At 43.5% G+C, this 21243-nt stretch overlaps 1 long non-coding RNA gene across 1 annotated transcript in view; it reads left to right on the top strand.

Annotated features, from left to right (window-relative positions):
- The first annotated feature begins 20271 nt into the window (after positions 1 to 20271).
- LOC115305725 overlaps positions 20272 to 21243 on the top strand; it is a 5047-nt gene continuing 4075 nt past the window's right edge. The window contains exon 1 of the long non-coding RNA XR_003914966.1: positions 20272 to 20359. This is a non-coding gene — a long non-coding RNA (uncharacterized LOC115305725). The remainder of the gene's footprint in view (positions 20360 to 21243) is intronic.

The following is a 21243-nucleotide window of genomic DNA, read 5'->3' as shown; positions in this document are numbered from 1 at the left end:
CTATTATGTATCATAGAGTTGAGGACTTACGTAAATTCTTCCTTTTCATCCCCACAACACAGTGAAGCAGGCCTTATTATGCCCATACTGCAGTTGATGGAATTGAGGATAGGAGAGCTTAGGGGAGCTTTGTCCAAGGTCCCTTGGAAATAAGCAGAAAGTGCCTGGCCAAAGCCCATCATAGGTGCAAAGACAGTGCTCCTAATTATTATGTTCTAAGCTTCCACAGAAGCTGCCTATCTCGTGGACAGCATCTAGATTCGAATAGAATTATAAAAATTAAATTGAGGGAAATATTACTCATTTCCTTCTCACATTTGTCATTTACCAAAAATACCATGATTTCTTTACCAGCTCTAGGCCATCCCTCTCACGCTTCTCTTGCCGCTGCTATATGTGTCCGTGTGTGATGTGACACTAATCCTATGTTTTACACGTATAAAGCACCTAGCCCTGAAAGCTGGTTTTGTATCAGCTTCTATGATAAGAAGGAACATAAAGATAAATACAGTAAAACATTGGTTTGCAAGCATAATTCATTTTAGAAACATGCTTATAATCCAAAGCACTTGTACATCAAAGTGAATTTCAAGAACCATTGGCTGAGCTGTGATCATGTGACATCTGTCGTCATGTACTACTCATATTGCAAGATATCACTCATTCATCAAGTTAAAATGTATTAGAAATGTTAGCTCATCTTGTGGAACACTCACAGAGCAAGTTACTCGCAATCTAAGGCTTTACACAAATCATGTTTTAACACCCATGCAGATCTTCTGGGAAAATGAATGTCATTTAGGTCCGCAGCTAATCATGTTGACCTGTCCAAAATCTATGTAAAAGTACTCAACCTCACTAGTTAAAAAATATGCAAGTTAAAACAGACACCATCAGTTACACGTCAACTATAGCTCATTAAACCTAGAGGAAACATTTTTAATTAAAAAGCAAACAGATGCCGTATCTTCTTATCGGTTTCGTTTTACGCATTTGCAGATGCATGTCTATTTGCACACCACCATACACGTGCACCGTTGTAATCAAGTGCCGGTGCAGCTGGACCTTCCATGCGCTGTGAGTGGGAGTTTCAAATGGCCACCACCCTTCTGTTCTCAAAGGAAACTGGGAAAGAGATATATATATATACTCATATGTTCAGAAGTGATCCTACCACTCAGCTCATAGTTATTCTAAAAATCTACCCTAAGGAATGAAACTGAGACTATAAATTTACCTAAAAGCCATTTGTCATTGCTTTCTAACAGTAAAAACTATAAAAGCCCCTGAAATGTTGACCAGCAGGAGACCAGTTAAATAAGTCTTGGTGCAATCATATATGGTAAACTGTCATGCAACTATTAAAAATTATGTTTTTGACTGATGACTACAGCTAACCTCACTGCACAATACACAGGAAGCTTTTTAAAAGAGTAAATCCTATGTGTTCTCATCCTAAATTTCTTCTCACGAAGAAAAAATGCTTTTACTTTTACCTTTTTTTCTTTCTTTTCTTTTACTTTATCTATATAAAGATGGAAGATGGAAGTTGGCTGAATCTATCACGGTAGTCATTTCACAATATATGTAAATCACACCATACTGCATGCCTTAAACATCCACAGTGATGTGTGTCAATTATTTCTCTATGAAACTAGGAAAAAAATTTATTATGTTTTTGAGACATATTTGAAGATATCAGGAAATACCCACCTTCTAATGCTCAGTGAAAACAAGCAGGGCACAAAATTCTACGTAGAACATGATTTCAGTCTTGCAACAGAAATCATATATATATGTTTATACACTAGGTCGATTGTTTATGTTTTTGTTTTCAGAAAAATAGACATGAGTGGAAAGATCCCAAAGTTTATAGCAGTGGAATTTTAATTTTATTCTTTATGTTTCACTTGTATTTTCTACAGTCAGAATCACCACTTTTACAGCCAGGGGGAAAAAATAACGGTTTTTTTTTTTTTTTTTTAGAAACACCAAGCAAGATAATAAATGAGCTGGTGACTACAATTCATTGCCCAACTTTGTAGTTCACCTCATCCACATAAACGGAGCTGACGGAGGCTTAGAAGAACCACCCAAATTGGGAGTATCCTTACCATGTGAGATGTAAACACTCTTCTGTCCAGGCTCAGTGGCACAGACATTTGTCCTTCAGGATCTGTACAAGACCACTGGTGCTCTGCGGAGAAACACTAAGACCTGACATAAGCTGTCTTGAACACAGCCATTACCCTGCCAAAGGAGGAGTAAGGCTGTGCCATACTCCGAAGTACCTATCTCTGGCACGCTCCTTTGAGCAAGTACAGCATGACCAGCTCCTCAGCAAAGAAACCTTAGGGGACAAGGCCCCACCAATAAGGAGTGAGAGTCATGTGAACGGGTCAGAGGAAGAAGGATCAAGGGCTCCGTGTGGGAGGGACATCGCGGACGTACTGCACAACAGACGGGAAATAGTCATCCATCTACCAACTGCATTTGCCACCAGCATGGAGAATAACTCATATCCTGTGACATTGCTTTCAGTCCTTGATTAGCTCAAATACCTGAAAATATTTTCAATCAGCCTTTCTGAAAAATACCAGCTAATGAGCCACATTTCCCTTTCCTTCATTTGTCTATGTGAGCCGTGTAAACGTACACTTTCCTGAAATAGAAGCCAACAAATTTCTTAGAACGCTTTTGATGAGTGGCCCTCCCCACTTTCCCTTTCCTATTATTTTCCGTGCCTCTCATCAGAAAAGAAAAGAATCAAAATTCTTGTCTGATTGATTATGTTTTGGTTCATGGTTTATTTATTTACTTTTAAGCCACCTTTCTCAATTGGGGTTATTTCCATAACAAACCAAAAGTAACTATCTTAATAAAAAACTTGGATAAAAATATGCTTAATCCATTTTGATAATCTATTCACAAGCATAAAAATATTCAAAGAGGTTAATCACTGTTATGAAGAGATCAGAAAAACTATCAATTTCAAACACAGTGTTTATGACATGTTCCCATTCGTTCATCCCTCCAGTATTCATGGAGGCCAGATTCAGCTGAGCCAGTGGAAGGATTTGTGAAGCACCACAGCAAACCTCCTAAGAAACAGACCAGAGGTAGTTGGAAGCTCTGGCCTTATATGATATGCCAGCCCAGGGCTGCTGGTGGAAAGCTCAAAAAAGGACATAGCACAAAATTCCTAGGTCCTCAAATCCCAGCGTAGGTAAAGGGGGGTTGTACGGACTGGGGTGCAGGTGCACAACAGGAAAGATTACATAAGATTACAGAAAAAGTGTCAGGGTCAGGACTCATGCTCCCCAAACTAGGCCTTTGCTGAGTAGCAGAACCGATGCCTTATGAGGTAGGGTAGAGTGGTTTCTGGATGCTGACAAAGCCTTTTCATAAACTCCTGGGGTCCCTTTTGGGGAGACTTTCACTCTGGGCAGACTGCTGAGCGACCCAGCTGAGCTGAGCACAACTGTAGGCAGAAAGAAGACTCCAGCAAGCACAGGTCTGTATCTTTGGAAAGAAAAACATCACACACAGAGTCCGGGAGCTCTTCCTAAGCAACAGAGTCACAAGTAATAATAGAAGAGGGAAGCCAAACTTCAATTAAAGTCGACTTTAACGATAGGAAACCTTAGTTAGGACTTGTCTCCTGAACAACGCGGTATCTCTGAGAGAGCCTCACAAACCCATTTATTTCAGAAAAGATTCTAAAAAATACTCCAGCTCCTCAGAAGAAATCTGGAAAAGTCCATAATTAAATTCGGAAATTTAGGTGATGATGGAATGCAGAAGAAAGAAAGATCAAGAGATCTTTAAGCTTGGCCAGATACGGCCACACAGAAGATGCGGTTTTAGGAATTTTGTGCTGGGTGCTGCACACTTACCCGCAGGAAGATGTGAAGACAGTGTGACTGTCCCGAGCGGGCAGGGGCTGGAATGTGCAAGCAGCAGGCAAGTCTACTTCCCCCCCAAATCTGGAAGGAAGCAGTTCTAATTAGAGTCAGCCTTGGTCTTGAGAACCTTGAAAGCTCAGGATCAGAGGAGGGGTCTTAAATTGTTCTGGCAAATTTCCTTCTCAAAGCAGTCTGCCCTATTTTATGAATCTAGGGTCCCGCAGAGATGCAGTTGTTCAGGAAAGACAGTTGCTTCCTGGAGATTTCTGGGATTAGAGCGTTTGGTTAATGAGCCTCAAGCTTTCTTTTTTTTTTTTATGTTTGTTAGTGTTTATTTTTGAGAGAGAAAGAGAGAACACAAGTTGGAGAGGGGCAGAGAGAAACAGAGACACAGAATCTGAAGCAGGCTATAGGTGCTGAGCTGTCAGCACAGAGCCTGACGCGGGGCTCAATCTCACAGACAGGGAGATCATGACGCTTAACCGACTGAGCCACCCAGGCACCTGTTAATCTTTCATTTTTGGATGAGACTTAGGTTTTTCAAGAAGCCAGGGATCAGAGGCTGAAGAACAAAAAGAATGATCCTCAATATTCATAAAAGGATGCAGGGGACAGAGGAAGGGAAGCACGTGGCAGAGAAAAGCATCTGAGATGTTAGACAAAATACATATGGAATAAATAGAATTTTCCTTACTCTTAAAATTGAAGGCAAGCAATTAGAAATAAAGGGTAGATTTTCTAGTCTTTTCTACTCATATATATTCAAAAGATGTAATCAAAATGCATGTTCTCTGTCATAGTTATTGGAAAGAACCAATTCCCACACACTATATCTGAATAAAGAAGAAACACTGCCCTTGTGAGTAGATGGGGAATAGGAAACAAAGAAAAGAAGATGAGAGGTGGGCAGGGTAGGGTCACTTGCCCAGAAGGGCAACTTTATCATGGCCCATAATTAAAGGCGGCTGATACATACTACAGGAATTTAATTCCAATGGACCGACATTTAGTGAGCACCTACTAAGTGCAAGTGCTAGAAATGACAAAAACACAAGATAAAGAGGATGTGACTCCTCCCTTCAGGAGTTCACAGTCATCTAGTGGGAACTGGATCCGAATGGGAAAAAGATATAAGTGAACCCCATCTTTTAGGGTTGTAGCTAACGGATGTTAAAGGTGTGAAACCTTTTATTCAGGAGAAGAACGGCCATCTGTTCAAAGGCATGCCAAAGGCACCAACACTCAGCCCTGGCCAGTCTGCCAGGTAGGTATCACTTGTGATTTAGGGGGTTCCCAATTAAAAAAATCTCAAATCACAACCCCTCTTTGACCCCTAGAAACCTGCCGTCCAGCGCTTAGCATCTCTGAAGCTTTTTGGTTCAAGCAAAGCATTCAGGATCTGAGGTAAAGATTTCCTGGATTCACATCGTGGCTTCCCCATCTACTAACGGAGTACACCAGCCTTGGGCAAGCTTCTTAACCTCCCTGTGCCTCCATTATCTTATTTGTAAAGTAGGTACCTTCACCAGGATATTGTTGAGGGAATTAAGTGAGCCAATAGCTATAAAGCATTTAGAAGAATGTCCGGCACTTGACGAACACTGAAAAAAATGTTAGCTACTTTTATTCCAGATACACTGATTAGGAAGTCTCCTTCTTCCTCATTATCAGCCAATACCTTCACAGGACCGCTCAAGAAGAGATACAGGTTTAGGAAGCTGTGGGAAAAAGTGGAGTGGGGGGTCTAATGGGGAACAGAAGACAAACAGCTGGCTGGTTTTCAGGGCTGCTGGGTGCCTCTCCCAGTGGCAAATCTGGGCTGAGACTCGGCAGGAAGCAAGAGCATTGCCCAGGGCACAAAATGAAAGAAGGGACTTGCTCTCAGGCAGGAGCAAGCAGGAGGACTGCCTAGATGTGTTCATTGCTTCCCCCCGCCACTCCCAGTTCTGGATCTGCTTCCTCTTCCTACTGCTTCCTTGGGTTACCTGCCTCTGCCTTTGATGGAGCAGGAAAGGACATGAACAAATAAGATGACAGAAATAAAGGAAGGCTGGCCAGCCAGGTATTCACCAAACATTCTATAAAACCACACCCAACAAGAGATCCCAAGAGTGAGGCACCATCTCCGTCACGGCTTCCCCCACCAGGGATCCAGTCTACAAGTAGGGCCTGAGCCAGACGCCCATCCCACCGCCCCACCCCCTGCCCAGAAGGGTGAGCTGGGGTTGGGTACTAGGAGTAACTGCGAGGAGGCTGGCAGCAGGGTGAGGAAAAGAGCTGGCTCCCAGGGTTGCTGAGTCTCTTGGAATGGTTCAAGCTGACCTTATTTAATCCTGTAGAAGCATTCCCCCCTTGTTTATGCTTAGAATAGCTAGAACAATAACCTCAAGCGTATACCCAAGAATCCATTCTATCAGAGAATGCTAACTCTGTCCTGAAAAGGTCGCTTGCCTGGAAGCCATCCGAAATGCCCAGGCACCCCCTAGTGGTGAAGGTCGGTGCCGTGACTGTGGCCAGCACAGTCCACCTGCAATGCAAGATCGCCGGGAGATAATGGAAAGAATGTTTAGAAATGTATCTTCTCCCCTCCCCAGTGAAAACGGGCATGCCAAACGCTTGCTGTACCAAAGGACACGTTGCCTCATCTCTGCCAGAGAGTATGGGGGAAGGATGAGATGCTTGCCAGGCAAGGAAACTACCCTCAATTTTCTGCTTGTTTTCTCTCCACTGGGTCTCCTTAAGCAGTTTCTGGGTCAGGGTAATGGGCACAATCTCAATAGATGCTGAGATTTTTCTTTCTTGCCTGTTTGGTAATGAACTGGAACTCTCAAGTTGGGATGAGGCTTTCTTCCCTTTCTCCCGGTCCACATGTTAATGAAGGGACTGGACGTAAAGCCTCAGAGCTCGCTCAGACCTTGAAGCAGGCTTCCTCATGGATTGACACTTAACCCTCGTCTTCCATGCTGGGAAATGAGCGACGGGTTTTACTCATGTTTATACATAACAGTAATTAACATACATCGATCACTTGAGGGAGTTTGCATGGTGGTTAAACACATGGATTCCGGCACCAGAATGCCCAGAATCAAATCCCATCCTTATCAGTTACCAGCTTTGTGACCTTGGGAAAGTTACTTAACCTCTCTGGGCTTCCAGTTTCTAATCTGTAAACAGGGATAATAACAGTAACTCCCTAATGGGGTTACCTAGAGAATTAAATGAGTTAACATACATAAAGCCCTCAGCATAGAAGCTGACACATTACAAGTGCAGTCTAAGTGTTAGTTATTATTATTGTTCTTGTTGTATGATGTGCTATAAATTATTTTTATTGTTATTGTTCTGCATTATTACATATATCATCTTCTCTCATCTCCTCCACAACCCCATTATTATCTCCATTTCACAGATGAAAAAAAATTGAGGCAGAAAGATATCACACTGTGAATGGCAATGCGGAATAAGGGGCCAGCACTGGGACCCTTGTGTATAAAATAGCAGGAGCTCAGAAATACATGATGAATTATCTAAACAGAAATGTATAAGAATGTGACATGGGATTGTGTGGTGGATATAAAAAGGAGGTCAATCAGGGAAAGAGGTATCAGGAAATATCTCACTAAGGAGGAAAGGCTGGTGCTGGGTCACGAACAATGGACTGAAAGGGGAGGAGACATGTAAACAGAAAGGACATCGTCAGCAAAGGAAAAGATGTGTGAGGCGGCAAGGCATGTTGTGGGCCCACAGCTAGTGGTTGGGATGTGGAGAAGGATGAGACGGGACTTGGAGAGGAAAGGAGTCTGATGACGGAGGGCCTGAGGTGCCAGGCTGTACTCTTGGACCAATGGGCAATGATTGAGGCGGTAGGGGGCCATCAGAAGATCTTAAATAGGGGAATGACATGAGAGAACCAGAAAGCCCACTTGTCTGTTCTTTTATAATAATTGATAAAAATCGTGATGTGGACCAGGAGCTTGGGTTCCCTTTTGCTCTAAAGTGATCCTGAGATTTAAATAGTATGTGTGTATTCAGCATCTCTGCACCATTGGCCATTTTTCTAGTTAGTTTTGACCAATTCTAGCCCAGTTGGAGATGAAGATGGGAATAAAATAGAAACGAACAATGACATCATTGGCCCTTTTTATCCTTCCCCCCACCTGCCTGAATGAAAGTCATACAATGCACAATCTCCCCTTAAAGTTACTGAGGTTCTAAGTTAATAATAATGACTCATGGCTTCCGTCATGTTTTCTGTATAACACTGTCACTACATAACCAATTCACTGGTACTCGTGGAGAGGACAAATCTAGGGTCAAGGAATCTGTCTTTATCGGTCAAGGTCAAAATTGGAAATAGAAGAGACTGGGACATCTATTGCCCCACTGAAACTCAGCACACCATCACCCCAAAGAAGAGAGCCTTCCCTTAAGTTACCTTCAAGCGATCTGAGTACCAGCCAGAGTTTCCTCAGCCGAGCTCAGTGGTCACCAGCAAAATAATGGAGTTTCGGGTGACAGAGGCACTTAGGGTTCTGAGCCCAGCACACCACATCCTCTTTCAGAGCTTTATGATTAGCCAGGGAAGGTAACAGATTCAGGCATCATTACATTTCTCACAACATGAAGATCACAGTAAGATAAACAGAAATGCAAAAGGAATTACAGTGATGGTGAGAAGCACCCCAAAAAAGCCAATCCTTTCCTTGCCTTGTTTCAAGTGCATTTTGTGAGTATGATTGATAGCAATAGTAGGAATGGTAATGCAGAAAATCATAACCTGGGAATCCATGATCAGCTGGAATTCTGTGGCAGTCATTGGCAGTGCATTTTGTCCTGTCTTTAGTACCCTATAGTACCCTAGCTGAACTTGAGAATTATCTGGAGGGCTTTAAAAAAACTTTCCATGTATACCAGTCCAGACTGATTAAACTAAAATATCTGCTGGAGGGGTCTTCAGTGTTTTTAGAACAAATCCTTCTTACAAAAGATTCCTCTATAAATTGGCATCACATGTGTGATAAGATTTCTAGGCCATCCTGATAATGAGTGACAGTATCATTCCCTCCAGAACAGAAGTGAAATGTGATGGGGAAAAATAAGTGGTAAGACCATGGACTTCCAAGTTGAAGAACAGAATGCACGACCCCAAAATATGTCACTTTGGCATGTGGATTATTTGAGCTAAAGGCCGTCAAGAGTCAGCAGACTCAAGAAAAATGTTTACCTCTTCCTTAACTACCTATAAGAATTTAGATAGTGGGCCTGGCCCAGATAGAAAGCTGTTATCTGAATGACCTATCTATAAGACAGGGCAAACATCTATCTGCTCTTCTTTTCATCTTGTGAATCACTCTCCTCCCCTTTGAAGCCCCAGGTCCCTTTCCAATTCCTCAGCTCAAGATGGCATTATAAACCTCAACTGCTCAACTTGCCTTTGGGTATCACATTTTTACGGGCCTCCTGTGCTTATGGAACTAGTTTTTCTCCTGTTAATGTCTTAAGTCAATATGATTATGAGACCAGCCAAAGAATGCAGGGGGATAGAAGGAAAATTTTCTTCCCCAACATGAGCCACCTCTATGAAGTTCCTAGTCTTTCACTTAACCAATTGCCCAGCCAAGTTACTTACACAACTCACTGAGTTGTGGATACTTCATTTGCAAAATGAAAATAGTGTGGCCCATTCTGAGGATTATGATGGGGACTAACTCATGCGTGGTACCTGACAACTAGCAAATATACCAGTAAAATTAATTATAATGGTAACCACAACCAGGAGACAAAGAAAGGTGAAACATCAAGACTTGTGTAACATCCCAAACACGGATACCAACTACATATAAGAGTTGCAGCCTCACTGGGCAAATTGCTTAAACCCTCTGGGTCTAATTCCTCATAAAATTTCCACATTTTGAAAAGTTGGAGCTGGTTGTTTTCAGAGGTAACTTTTTAAAAATTTATTTTATTTAAAAAAATTTTTTAATGTTTTATTTATTTTTGATACAGAGAGAGACAGAGCATGAGAGGGGGAGGGGCAGAGAGAGAAGGAGACACAGAACCAAAAGCAAGCTCCAGGCCCTGAGCTAGCTGTCAGCACAGAGCCTGATACGGGGCTTGAACCCACGAACGTGAGATCTGATCTGCGCTGAAGTTGGAGGCTTAACCGACTGAGCCACCCAGGCACCCCTCAGAGGTAACATTTAATCTCTAACCTCCTGTCATATTCAAAGAGCAGCACCAGGCTGAAAGGATAACTCTCTCATCAGGAAATTAATGAATACTGTTGTCTGGTTCCCAAGAAAAAGAATTAACTAGAAGAAAGGGTAACAGACCGTTCCGTAAGATGTAGCTCCCCGGCAGAGGTTGGCTTTCCAGTGGCCACACGTAAAATAGATGTCTACATCTGTTCTGCAGCTTCAACCAGTGGCTCCATCTGTACAACAAGTCTAATGAGGCACTTCTCTGGCATCACTAAGTAGGTAGTGACCGGGGGAGGGGAATACAGAAGTGCATTAACTAAAAATCTGAAAGGCAGATTCTATCCATTGCTCCAATAACAAGTGGGTAGAGGTCTCAGCTTCTCCGTACCCCAAATCCTCCTCTACAATAGGGGAATGACAATACTTAGCACACTTCCCAGCATCTTGAGAAGGTAGATGATTTTGACTTACTAAAATGAAGTCTAGGAACTTGAGAATAACTTGAGGAAAAGAAAATGGAGACGCTCTGAATCAACTTCAGGAAGACTTTTAAAGACCAGAAATGTACACTTTTCCATTTAAATGAGATCTTGAATCAAATAAAATAAACACCATTGCAATCTAGAGGTGGCTTAGAATGTTGATGGTGGTAATGTCAATTACTAGAACCGGGAGCACAGCACATGGGTAACTTACAATACAACAAAATCATGTGTACGCGTCATGTAAAGTCCCTCAGAGAGCGACAGATTCCACTCCCTAGTTCTCCAGCTTCCTTCCTAGACAGGATCAGCCCTACTGTCCACAGCACTGTAAGAAATGTATTACTGGTAAATTTGCATACATTAGCATTATCTAGAATACAAAATGGTTCTATTATTATGTAAGCAGTCTCAGTTTAAACAGGCTGTCAGTTAACTGCCTCCAGGCTTGGCAGTTTCTAGTTTGTTGGCAGATAGAACATTCCAACCTGCTTTTTCCTGTCATGTTTTTGACAAACATTATCATAAACCAGGTGCCGTTTTGAGCTGTCACCTCATCTTGGGCATCTGCCTCACCCATCAAACAGAGCACCCATTAAAAACTGGGAACATTATTTCAGCAGCTAATTAGCCAAGCTAAATGAACATATAAATTCATTTTCAATTCAACTTTCTGTTCCTTTTTCCAGCTGCTAATAGAGGGAGCAGAGTCAGTAATGTGTTATGGATGGATGATGTGTGAGGTTATGTCTTAATAAAAAACACATGTCCATGCAGATTTTTACAGCCAACAATTATGAAAACTCTGTCGATTTTAAAACACCCACAACACATCCAAAAAGCACTGCATTTATTGCATTTAATAATTCTGAGATATTGGTGATAAATATGAAATGTTGTTTCATATTCATATGAAAAATGTATTTGTCATCAGAGCCAAAAACACTGGAGAGTCACAGGCTGCCTCCTTTGGCAGGCCCCCTGTGAATCTCAGCACCTGACCATGACCTCATCTCTCCTGAACGCCCCAAACGAGGACATTCTCCAGAAGGATGAACTGAGTGTTCTGTGCAAACACTTCTCAACACGTTTCATTTCAAAATGAATGGAAATGAGAACAATGTCTTTAAGCTTAAATTTATTTAATTTTTAAAGAAGAGGGACTTTGGGTTTGCAGTCTACCCAGTCCCTGCTTCTCCTTAAGTGTAATTCACACTTTAACCACGGAACTGTGGCGTTCTGCTTAAGACACTGAGTTTTCACTCCAAGCAAAATGTGCTTTGTGAAGCTGGGGAGAGCGACTCCCCAGACGGGATGAGGGAGAGGAATCAAGGTGCTCAGGCTAGCCTGAGGTCAAGTCTGTCTAATCTATCATGAGGACAAACCAGCCTTCTGTTAATGGAGATTTCGATGAACTTGAAGAAGAGAGTTCTATTAAATGGCTAGTGGTTAACACGTCCCGGGTCCTAGTGCTGGGGCTCAGTGCAAGAGGACCCTGTTTCAAAAGATGACTGCTCCCCCATACAGAGAAGTTGGTTTGTGAGTACGAGCTGGTCCTGAACTTCGGAAAAGGCTGAGGGTAAACCCCATGATGTGGAAAGAATAGCAAAGGTGGAGACGTTCCTTGCCAAAGCAGAAGCCAAGTGTTACTTCTTTGGCAGCATGGCAGGAGAGCCAGCACTCACACAGGGAACATTATGCCAAGTGGGCACAAGATGGACACTTTGGCAGCTATTCAAAGTGCTCAGATTCTGCAGGTCCCTGCCAACTTATGTGCTAAGGAAGAATTGTGTTAATTAATGGGGAATGTGTGTGAAGAAAATGAATATCACATAGCAAATGCCACTCAGCTTGAAGCTTGGTCTTCTGGAGGGCTGGGCGGGACACAGAGCATTAGGAAGAAAACCGGATCCCATCCATCAGTCTCTGTGCTGACGTCCTTGTCCTCTCTACTGGCCAAAGGGAGCCTAAAGAAACCATCCATTCACTGTCTCCATCTATCAAAGTCTATTGAATATCTAAAACGTTCCACGTCTCCTGTTATAAGCCTGGTCCTCTGCCCTGAGGATGCAAAAATGACTTTAGGACCTCATTCTTGGCCTCAGGAATTCATCGATCACCATTTAGTAGGGGAGGAGAGAGACTACTCTACCTGTGAGTAATTAAGATGAGACCCGTTCAGATAGCAGCAGGAATGTGGTAGAGGTTTCTTGGAGGAAAGGCTGTGTCTACACTCCCTTCTCTGAAAACTAGCCCGCCCCACAGGCCCCAGGGAAGGGGTAGGGCATTCTCTGGTCACAGTGACGAGATCTGAGCTAGAGATGGGATCCAAGATGAGCTAAGAGATTTTTTGTCTTGAGATTTAGAATTGTAATCCAGAGAGGATTATCCCAGGCATTGTCGCTGAGAGTCAAGAAAGCTGGGGCTAGGACCACTTCATACCACATCCACCATTTCATACCTGACAAGCAGGCAGAGAGTGTCCGGCTAATGGAAAATGAGCAGAAAGAAGCAGACACCCAGAGAGAAGCAGAGATAAGAGATTACTTCTGTGTTCCTTTGGAGAAGGGGGAGCAACTTCAGATTCCGGTTCAGCCCCCGTGGAACCTACCTGTTTCTCCTCCAACAGGCTCCTTTGACTTGGGCCAGACAGAGACAGCCAAGGGAAAGCCTCTTAGGAGGGGATGCAGACGGTGCTGCAGGGCGTGAGGGGAGCAGGGCTGGTTCTGCGAGCAGGTGTGCGGGGCGGTGAGGAACGGCACTGATTCGGCAACATGTGCAATTTCATTCCCTTCATCAAAACAGACGGTCCTGGAGGGCCTGCCACACGGGCCTCCTGCCATTCTCTCACCCTCGGGCCCTCCCCACTGCCAACATGGAGGGCGCAGGGTGTGACGGAGCCACATTTATTTTTAATCCTTGTCCGAAGACACGGCTCCCATGACCTTGGCCTCATTTGTTCTAGCTTCCAGCTACTGTGGCTTCTGCTTTCCCAAAAAGAGCTTTGGAAACGTTACCTGGTGGATGCTTCCAGAGCAATGAATCAGCACACAGTAATCAGTTCCTCCGTGAATCCTAAGAACCTGTTCTTTTGAACACTCAGCAAGCGCTCCATCTGATGCTACCTTATGAGGGCTCCGAAGCTGCTTTTTAATCTTGAATGATTTTCCGTTCGTCATACATGTAAGTCTTGTCTTCAGAGTTATACACTCCGTGAGAGCAAGGGCTATGCACTGTTCTCCTTTTTAAGGCCCTAACACCTGATCACCTCAAATCAAGAATAAGAACTTCATAAACAAATGACAACCGAGTCCCCTCGGTGCTCCTCAGCGCATCAGAACGTGTAGAAACAACATCTCTGGGCTTTGGCTGGCCCGTTCTCATGGCCATGAGTTCCTTCTGCCTTCCACCCCTGGGCAGGCCTGAGCTTTACAGCCACTTCTAAGCACCGGAAGAGAGACCTTCGGGATCAAAAAGGCCCATCCCTATTTTAGAAGAGGAAACTGAGGCCCAGAAAATGTCACCCTCTCCACATCAGCTGGCTGCTGAGGGACATTACTTCCCACCACGGGCCCATGGGCCCCTTATCAATGTCTCCCTTTTGCTTAATAAGGAGGAGGAAGCAATCTGACAGTTACCTTCCTCTACTTCTTTTTCCAGCCTCTAGAAGCTGTGGGGAGCCAGGGTTCCGATATTTCCTGCCCAGCTTTCAGATGCTAACTAGCCTGGCACAGTCTGTCTTGGCCAAACTCCTGGTCCCAGAGTCCAGCCCACCACCTGGACCTGAAAAGCCTGGGCACGGGACTTCTCAAGACTTTTCCTTTCCTCCTTTCCTCCGCATCCCCTACCGCCTCCCCCCGCCCCCCCCCCTCCCCGCCCCGTAGCTCCAGAGAAAACATCTCCAGGACTAAGAAATCAAGGCATTCAGAAACCAAGGCAACCTTACTTTACTCCAGCTCCCAACCTTACCTGGAAGGTATTTGGCTCCCAACCTTACCTGGAAGCTATTTGTTCTGGCTCTCTGAAAACCACAGTGATTCCCCCTGAACCCACAAGGGGGATTCCTTCCAAAACCCCCGGGGGGGGGGGGGTTGTTTGACTCCACAAGTAGTGAGCCCTACATATACCATGATTTTTCCTGTACATATATATCCATGATAAATTTAATTTATAAATTAGACACAGTAAGAGATCAACAACAACAATAATAAAATACAATTGTAATGATATACTGTAACAAAAATTATGTAGTATGGTCTATCTCAAAATATTGTACTGCATTCACCCTTCTTGTAAGAATTTATTTATTTTTGAGAGAGATCACACTTTTAAAAAAATTTTTAATGCCTTATTTATTTTGGAGAGAGAGAAAGAGAGAGACAGTGTGTGAGCAAGGGAGGGACAGAGAGAGAGGGAGACACAGAATCCAAAGCAGGCTCCAGGCTCTGAGCTGTCAGCACAGAGCCCAATGCGGGGCTCGATCCCACAAACCGTGAGATCATGACCTGAGCCGGTCAGTCGCCCAACCGACAGAGCCACCCAGGTGGCCCTGTACTCACCCTTCTTGTGATGATATGACATGACAACACGGCCTACTCGATGAAGTGAGGTGAGTGAGGTAATCACGGTGACGTAGAGTCAGGCAACTATTGACCTTCTGCAGATTTGTCAGAAGGAGGATTTTCTGCTTCCAGACCCTGTGTTGACCCGGGGAACTGAAATTCCAGGAGGCAAAACCGCGGATAAAAGGGGACTTCTGCGTTCATATATCATAGCTTAATATGCTCCTTGGGGGGCGGGGGAGGTAGGAGTGGGGGGGAGGTGGGGGGGAGGACAGGGCGTCAGAACCCGTTGCTCTACCCTAGTCCAACCTCAGACCAGGCACATTATGCAAAGCAGGCACAAGATGGACAGTTTGGCCGGAGTTCAGTTACCTCGGCTCGCGGGAGTCGCGCCAGGGCCTGTGCAGAGGAAGTAGTGTGTTAATTAATGGGAAATTCATGGAAGGGAGCTTCGTGCCACATTTCACATCAAAGACCCTGTCAGGAAACGGGGCTCAGAAGAGAGTCGCGGTATTGGGCAGGTCGGAGGTGTTTGCGAAGGAAGAGGCAGTCCGGCCTTTCTTCTAGAGAGTCATACAATATCTGTACCCCTCCTCCCACACTAATGAGACACTTTCCTCTTCGTTGTCTCCCCCGGTAGCAGAAATGAGTCTTTTTCAGACTTTTGGGTGCTCGGAACCCCTCTCTGCAGAGATGCTCAGCCAGCATCTCACTACCTTTGGATGCTGGCCCCGCTGCGTTTCTTTTATCAGCACCCCCTCCATCAACCCCTCCCAGGGCCGCGCCTTCTCTGGGAACATGCCACCGGACACCCAGCCCCATCACAGTGAAGGTCAATGGCTGCCTTACAGGTTTTGTTTCTCCCACAAGACCGTGCATCCCCTTAGGGCATAACCTCTCATATTCATGCGACCATAACAATAGGATGATTAAACGTGGTGAATAAACGAACAGAAGAATGAATGACAAAATTCCCGGGATAGGCTCTGAGAAAGTCAGATTAAAGTGAAAATTACCACTGGGATGAAAGTGATACTATTCCTGAATATGTGGATTCTTAAAACCTTTCACCAAAGGAAAGGAGGTAGATGGTTTTAAGCAACAGGTAATTGGGAGAAGAGGCGTTTGGGGGAAAAGAATTTCAAGGGCAGAAGAACAATGGAGTCCTCCCCCCAGTACTGGGTTTTCGCTAGCATTTTATTTTATTTTATTTTATTTTATTTTATTTTATTAAATGTTTAAAAATGTTTATTTATTTTTGAGAGACAGACAGAGAGAGCAGAGTGTGAGTTGGGGAGGGACAGAGGGAGAAGGAGACACAGAATCCAAAGCCCATTTTGTGTTTCATTTATATTTGAGAGAGCACAAGTGAGGGAGGGGCTGGGGGGAGGCACAGAGCAACCGAAGCAGCCTCCGCATCAGTCCAACCGGGGGCTCAAACTCACAAACCCTGAGATCATGACTGAGCTGAAGTCAGTTGCATAACCAACTGAGCCACCCAGGACCCCCTCACTGGCAATTTTAAACAATGTCATTGACATTATACCCTTGCAAATCTTTAGCTTATCTAGGTTTTAAGCAATTGCTGCATTTTATTGAGGATTAGCAATGTATATGTGTGTCAAATGATCACATTTTCTATAACTTAGCCTTTAATATACATTGCATTGTATATGGAATTTAATTAGGAGAAATTTCATTATATAATCACCCCCTACTCAGTTACACATGTTCCTTTGGAGATTAAGTATTTCCCAGTTCAGAATCTCTTGTGCTCACTTTGTGACGAGTTCATGTCTACAATCTCTGTGATGCTGCATCTCCTTCCTTCTAAACAGTAGGTTCTAGGTAAATAATGACAGCACCATGAGGGTAAAGACAGATTTGAATTCCCATCCAAGTAATAACCGGGCCCAACCCTGCTTAGCTTTTGAGATCAGATGAGATCGGGCGCATTGAGGGTGGTATGGCCACAGACAAGATAGATTTGAATTCCAATTCTGTCCCTCCATGTGACCCGTTGGAGGTATTTTTCAAATTTAACATTTAAATTTTAATACAGTGAAACAAGTGAGAACCCTATGGTGCCAAGTTTAACTCATATTTTGACTTTTAATCTTTTAATGTAAAATATATTCATTTTAACTGATAATTGTTTTGAAACTAGGGAGTGGACTCAGAAAACAACTTAATATTGGTGGCATGAGTTCATCATTGCCTAAGCTATACTTTTTCTATTTATTAATTTTCATTTACTCATTATTTACCTAAAATATTATTAAATCAGTTTGTAACCAAAGGGTTGAACTTCCAACTGCTAGGTAGGTAGATATAAAATCTATTGATTAGCTGTGCATTTTTCTTTTTTATTCTGTAATATTTATTTTGGGCTTAAAAAAAACTTTTTCATTGACCAGAATATATAACAAAGTTCAAGAAAAGAGAAATTTTACTGAGTTTCTTTTTGGACATTCTTCTTCTCTTAATTTTACAATTGTTATTGAAAATAGTTTTGTTATACAGACGAGCTGACTTTTTAAAATATGATCCCCCCCCCCCTTGGGGTGGCTCAATCGGTTGAGCATCTGACTTTGGCTCAGGTCATGATCTCATGGCTTATGGGTTCAAGCCCCGCGTCGAGCTCTGTGCTGACAGCTGTGAGCCTGCAGCCTGTTTCAGATTCTGTGTCTCCCTCTCTCTCTGCCCCTCCCCCACTTGCGCTCTGTCTCTCTCTGTCTCTCAAAAACGAATTCATTAACAATTTTTTTAAAATATGAAACATCCCAGATGTCAAATATGCCAGTAACAGCATTGGGGAGATCCGGGGCACTAAAATCTTACCAGTAAGCAATGCCCCCCACTCCAGGCCACCTCTGCCCCTACCGGTCACTCATTAGACCTTATTTTACTTTCTTCACAGCATTTCTCATCATCTGAAAATTTTCCCTCTACCCCCTCCCTCCTCTTCCTTCTCTCTCTCTCTCTCTCTCTCTCTCTCTCTCTCTCTCTCTCTCTCTCTTTTTCTGCTCCAACTAGAATATGAGCTCATGAGAACAGAAACTGTGTCTTTGTATTGTACATAGAAGGTGCTTAAAGAACATTTATTGGATTAATTAATTAAATAAACTACACTTAACAGCAAATTTCTATTCCAGTTTGGAAATGTTGACCCTCTTCGTGATATTTGGGAGCCAAAGCGAGCCGACCTTCTCCTGCAGGCTGGCAATGTTCCACAACACCGTATCCTTTAATTAAGTCTCTATTTTTGCTCAGTGGTGCTCTGATAGTTGAAGTCGAGTTGCTAAGGGCAACATACCTTTGCTTTTCCGTCTTCATCTACTCTCCTCAAAAAGAATACCAAAAAAGATCTTTTAAAAGGTTCAGGCTTGAAAAATCCCCAGAGGAAGAAAAATGCCCCCGAACCATACGCTTATGTAACACAATCATAATTATAAAAATTTCAGTTCAACAATTGGAACCATTTTCTCTTCAGCTGCCAGATTAACAAGTCTTAAAGGTTTTTGGTTCTTAGTCATTTTTACATTTTATTATGGGGCCCTTGGAGGAAGAAAAGAACCTTCAAGACATGAAAACAGGAAAAGATCAATTTCCAGGCACTGTGATTTGTAGTCCGAGTTATTTGGGGCAGGAGGAAGGACAACACATAGTTTTCACTGCACTTGTAAGGTGAGGCTGAGCCTGGGATCCTAGGCTTGGCCATCAATTCCTTCCTCTCCCATGCCCACATTCAATCAATCTTATGGGATGTAACTTCAAACTATTTCTCAATTCTAGCCCTTCCTGTCTATGTATTGACCACCAGCCTCTGGTTTCCTTGCCTTCAACATTGCCTCAGTGTCTCAATCATCCTTTCCAAAACCAACAGTCAGACCATACCACTCACTGTATAAAATCCCTCAATGGCTTTTCTTTGCCTGAAAAGGAAGATTCAAGTTCTTTAATGAACTATCTTCTCCGGGATAGCACCATCTCTTTTGTCCTCCGTCTTGCACTTAATAATCTAATAATCCCAGCTCATATAGTTCTCCAAACACCCCATGAGGCTTCTCACGGCCATGAGCTCTGTGTCTGTGTAGAAGGTGGGCATAATGTCCTTATCCAGCCCTCTATGCTGTGGTTGATTCCTACTCGCCTTGTAAGACTCAATGAAATGTTACCTCCTCCAGGAAGCCTTCTTGGAAACACTCTTCCACCCAGTCAGAAGTAGGCTCTTCCCTTCTGCATTCCCAGAGACCCCTTTCTTCTTCTCTGTATGTTGTCAAATTGTAATTAAGTGCATATGGATCCATTAACCTTATGAGACTGTGGAATTCCTGAAATCAGAGATGGTAGCTTATTCCTCTTTATCTTAGTACCTAAACCAGTGTCTGGCTCAAAGTTGGCATTTAAGGATTGCTTGTTAAATGAGTGTACAAATGACAAAACAGTCTTTTCAACTTAAGGCTATATTCTTAGAAAGGTCTAAAAGTAAAATTTCACTTTCTTATATGTTTGAAGAACGGCTTTTTATGTGAAAACAAAGTCATATAAACATGAGATCATCCTCGTCACTATGGGAAAAGTGTCCAATAGCTGCTTCAGCCCCTTCTTGCTGGGCTTTCTCAAGTCCCATGAAGGGACTCAGTGCCCCAGTTTGTGCATGGAGGATGTTATCCTTTAGGGTTGCTTACTTAGCACCTCTCCCGGGCGCTAAACTAACTTACTATGACCGGGTCTAGTTGCACCTCAGGTCTGAACAGATATATATACACAATGAACTGAAACAGGACATGCTTGGTTTTTTTTTTTATGTCTTTTATTTATTTTTGAGAGACAGAGAGAGACAGCACGAGCAGGGGAGGGTCAGAGAGAGAGAGGGAGACACAGAATCTGAAGCAGGCTGCAGGCTCTGAGCTAGCAGTCAGCACAGAGCCTGACGCAGGGCTTGAACCCACGAACCATGAGATCATGACCTGAACCGAAGCCGGCCGCTTAACCGACTGAGCCACCCAGGCACCCCAGGACATGCTTGTTTTAGAATTTACTGAAATCTTAATTGTGATGTAAGCTTCTAGGGACATCTAAGGAGTTCCCTGAAATTCAGTCTGTGTTTCCGGGGAAGGTCTCTTGACTTGTGTATATCCGGGTCTCCCTTCCATCCCGTTAGCTGCTCACCCTCCACTTTTGCTTGACTTTGACAGCTCTTAGAGGTAATAACTTAAATCTTGATAAGGCTTCCCAGCTACTCTCTTTCGTCATCAGCCTCATGATGCTAAACACAAACAACCCCCTGGGACATCTGTCCAACTACCCCTCCACTTACGAAGTGCTAGGGTCAAAGCAGTGGCCCCAGCATTTCTGTAGCATTTCCCTAAGACGACCATAAGAAGCAGGAAGAAGTAACGTCGTGGGTCATTGGAAAGGACATAATCAGATGCGGGAAGAAAAAGATGTAGAGAATTCCAGGGAAATGAGTACAGGTGGGGCTTCTGAGATTACACAATCCAAACTAGGGTTCGTCCTGGCCAGGACCATGCAAAGAATATGCCCTTGTGGTCACCAAGTCTGCAACCCTGTGGTAAGGGCACACTTTCAACCTCCAGTGAAGGTCCTCAGAGGTTGAGGGAACAAACAATGGGATAACGATAACAATGCTCCCCCCAGTCCCCATGCTCCTTTTATAAAATTGGAATTAGAAGGAGATTTTGCAAACGTTGTGACAGAACAAGCCTACTGTAGGCAGGCGTTGTCCTTCTAACACTCCGTGTGCCTCTACATGTCCGGCAACTCAGCTAGCAAGATGATCCAGGAATTTCTCAGACCTCATGTAAAAGCAAAACACAAACAAAAAACCATGAAAGAAAAGCTGTGTTATTTGTTAGTCATTCATTTATTTGACAAGTATTTATTTTTTCTTTTTTTTTCTTTTTATTTATTTATTTTTTAATAGTTTATTGTCAAATTGGTTTCCATACAACACCCAGTGCTCTTCCCCACAAGTGCCCTCCTCCATCACCACCACCTCTTTCCCCCCTCCTCCCCCTTCAACCCTCAGTTCCTTTTCAGTATTCAATAGTCTCTCAAGTTTTGTGTC

This window comes from Suricata suricatta, chromosome 10, assembly GCF_006229205.1.
Source record: "Suricata suricatta isolate VVHF042 chromosome 10, meerkat_22Aug2017_6uvM2_HiC, whole genome shotgun sequence".
NCBI lineage: Eukaryota > Metazoa > Chordata > Mammalia > Carnivora > Herpestidae > Suricata > Suricata suricatta.
Note: the sequence above shows the minus strand (reverse complement) of the source record. Positions and strands in the feature narration are given on the sequence as shown.